A 3,301-nucleotide genomic window follows, 5' to 3' on the forward strand; every position below is an offset into this window, starting at 1 on the left:
GAGTGTAGGAGGCTAGCCGTAGTTCAGCATTAGCATATAGCATTAGCATATCCTAGTCTTTAGCATAGCTTTTAGTGTTATACATACTTATTTAGTGTTAGCTTGGCTGTTGGATATTGTAGTTTAGTTACTGTTTGGCTGTTAGTGTAATTAGGAAAGTAGTTCGGGTTTAGTGCTCCATATCGTGTTAGCATGGTGAGATGGTGTAGTGTAGTATGGTTGCGGAGCTCTGTCGGGTTGCACTCCTTTCCGCTGGACTTAGAAATTAGGCGCCAGTGGTTGCGTGTCTGGAAAAGATTCAGCTCCCGCCTGGTGCTGTAGTTTGCAACCAGCATTTTACCCGCGATTCTGCACGTCTCCGTTCCAAGAGGGAGGCTGTGCCCACCGTGGCTCTTCCGCGATTTAGATGCAGCCCACCGACTCTGCTCCCCCACCATGACGGGCTACAGTCTGAGGTGAGTAAGCTAAATAAAAGTTTTAACATCTTCTAAAGACAATTTCCTACCTAAATGCAAAGTTTGAGAGACGTGGTTCACTCCATTTAGCTAATATCAGTCTGCACTGCCTTCGGGCTATTTTGTCAAGTTCACAAAATGTGGAACGGGATGTAAGGTTAGAATCAGCGGCGAATCGGAACATATCTCGAAGCCCTGGCCGACAAAACGGTCCACATGACTGTCAGGCTCAGAGAAAATTCGGGTTGTTTTTGTGTCAGTCGGTAATTCAGCAACAGTGACTCTAAACTGACGCAGCACTAGTTGACAGACAGCATTACAGCGTGAAATCTAGCACAGCGTGACCCGGTTCCGTGAGGAATTCTGTTCAGGAGGTCGCATTTCAGGGTCTCCACATCATATGTGACTGACTTTTACTTTATAATAACATCACACACTAGGAATGTTATAAAGCGCCTATATGGGACAGTTTCTTTTGTATTTTATCTGACTTTATAAACATCAATGTGCTTCTATTTTTTTTCAGGCTAAATCTACCCAAGACACTGGCTGTCAGACTGATTTAGTAATCTGCAAGAATGCACTTGTCCAGGCTGACGTGGTGTTACCCGTAGCAAAGGTGAATTATTTTTAATAATCTTCTATGTAAACATTTTATTACCTTCTAGTTTTAATTTGTTTTACAGATTGTTACAAGTGGTTTTATGCTCTTTTAAACATTTATAAATGTGCTGCTTCTTTGTTTTTATAGAGCTCACAGCCTCAGTGTCTTGTGACACAGGGACCATGACAGAAATTCATCTTCCAGAAGGTCCCAGAGCATCCACACCTCCTGAAAAGACCACGGTGTGAGGTGTCTGCTGTTGATTCCAGCTTCCACCTCAGTGACAGTGCAAGCTCAGTGAACTGTTCAAGGTAAAAAAAAATTAAAACATTTCTGAATTTTTAAGATATTAACAATTAAATAAGTATGTGATTACATCATGAAGGAGGCTACTGATTCTGGCCCTGTGACACTTGGTGGTCACCACCAGGTGGTGACGTGTGAGCTGATTCACCTGGTAAATAACTTTTAAATTAAATATTTTGTTTTTGCTATCAAAAGTAAATTAACTAATAACCTGCATTACTGCAGGACACTCAGCAAAATATGGACTCTACACCATGAGGCAGGCACACGTTAATAACTCTATAAGAGCACATAAGGTAAGCAACACCACATATTATTTTTATTACTGTACACTGTCCTGGATTTGTTTTCTTTCTGCATGATTTGTTTTCTTTCTGCATCTCATCATTAGCCTGGCTGATCACCTGATAACTCCTGTCATCTGGTTATGACAGCATGAGGATGTCCTCACACACCTGTAACCTATCAGCTCATCTGGCAGAATAGAGAGAGAAGAGACAACACCACATCTCCTGTTCCTGGAAAGCCTTCAGCCATCCTTCGATGACTGAGAACCTCCATCAGCTCTGTCTCCTGTCTGCCTACAATTATTATAATAAATATTGTGTTTGACAAGTTTTTTGTGCTGCCAAATATCTCATTTTGATTCCAGTTTTGATATTTTAATGGATATTTATAAATTACATTAATTGAATTATCACATTGTCGCATGTTTAACTAGCTCTATTGTGATGAACTAAACTAGCACCTCACTGTTAAAAGCTCGTTTTAATTTCAAGCATGTTTAAGTATTTATGGACATGAACAAAAACAGGAAATATATAAATTGAGATTTATTTAATTAATATAACAAATAAGGGGGAAAGAGTCATTGAAAGGCACATTCTTCTGGAAGTTCCTGATCCCGACGACATCAGCAGGAGACCAGCTGCAGACACCAGAGGATCACCTGCAACCAAGAGCAGCTAGTATCAGTAAATAAATAATGAAATCAGGGCAGTTTTAATGGGCTGAACACATTACAGAATAATTTTCTCATGGTATATTTTCATAACTTTATGCAGCAGACTAGCTTGAGCCCAGATCTCCTGGAGAGCTGCTATCCAGCACGTTTCAGTGGATTTTCCTGCTTTAACAGGTTAGATAAGCTGTTAAGCAGCTCAGCTGTTTGTTGCTGATTAAAACCAGGTGTGTTGATGCAGATAAATCTCTAAAACATGCTGAATACTAGCTTTTTAGGGCCATGGAGACAAACCCTGCAGCTAATCCAATGCTATGGCTAACGGCTACTTACGTTCAGAGATGGGTCTGTTGGGTCGGTTCCAGTAATTTCAGGCAACTCACAAGCTCAAAACAATAAGGCTCATGTCCGCTTGTCTCCTCCAAATAGACTTGGTCCCTTTCTTCTCGAGTGTCTGTGTAAGGAGGGGGAGAAACGTCCTCCACTTCTAATGACTGCTCAGAGTGAAGGGAGCTAGCTTCGTCTAGTTAGCCGTCTCTTCGTCACTGCCACGGCTCCGCCCTCTCGGTCCTCCAGGCAACGCCTACTAATGTTGCAGTTTTCAAAATTGATACGTGGGTGGGGTAAGACTCTGAGGCACACTTGACATGCACTTTAAAGAAGTAATCCAATTACACATTTGTGGGCTTATAACTTGGCTTCTGAATGTGCTAGAGAGATCAGGTTTGTTTTAATGTACTCCAATCAACAGCCCCTACAACCACAAAAGGAATGGAGTCATTAGCACTTATGGTTTGTAAATGGCACCCAGAATTATGTTGCACGAAGCACAATTTCACATCATTCTGAGTCCATTTGTGTGAAAACAAGGTCCAATCAGGCTGAAACGTTACAAGAAGGTAGAATCAATTGAGTTGTAAGTGATCTGAACGTTTCATGATGATCGCACATTCCTATAGGGGGTCAAACCATGTC

General features: G+C 41.4%; 2 long non-coding RNA genes across 3 annotated transcripts; one reads left to right on the forward strand and one right to left on the reverse strand.

Moving 5' to 3' along the window:
• Positions 1 to 221: 221 nt before the first annotated feature.
• Positions 222 to 1,996, forward strand: LOC139070262 (uncharacterized). Of its 2 annotated transcripts, none has more exons than XR_011520796.1 (6): positions 222 to 455; positions 982 to 1,074; positions 1,207 to 1,370; positions 1,445 to 1,516; positions 1,591 to 1,661; positions 1,800 to 1,996. It is a non-coding gene; the product is annotated as an uncharacterized lncRNA (long non-coding RNA). The 2 variants fall into 2 exon arrangements; XR_011520795.1 differs by having other exon boundaries at positions 1,757 to 1,951.
• A 189-nt stretch (positions 1,997 to 2,185) lies between these two features.
• LOC139070263 (uncharacterized) lies at positions 2,186 to 2,779 on the reverse strand. Its single transcript, XR_011520797.1, has 2 exons — positions 2,660 to 2,779; positions 2,186 to 2,314 (listed from the first exon to the last, which is right to left on the reverse strand). It is a non-coding gene; the product is annotated as an uncharacterized lncRNA (long non-coding RNA).
• Positions 2,780 to 3,301: the final 522 nt, after the last annotated feature.

This window comes from Nothobranchius furzeri, chromosome 6, assembly GCF_043380555.1.
Source record: "Nothobranchius furzeri strain GRZ-AD chromosome 6, NfurGRZ-RIMD1, whole genome shotgun sequence".
Lineage (NCBI taxonomy): Eukaryota > Metazoa > Chordata > Actinopteri > Cyprinodontiformes > Nothobranchiidae > Nothobranchius > Nothobranchius furzeri.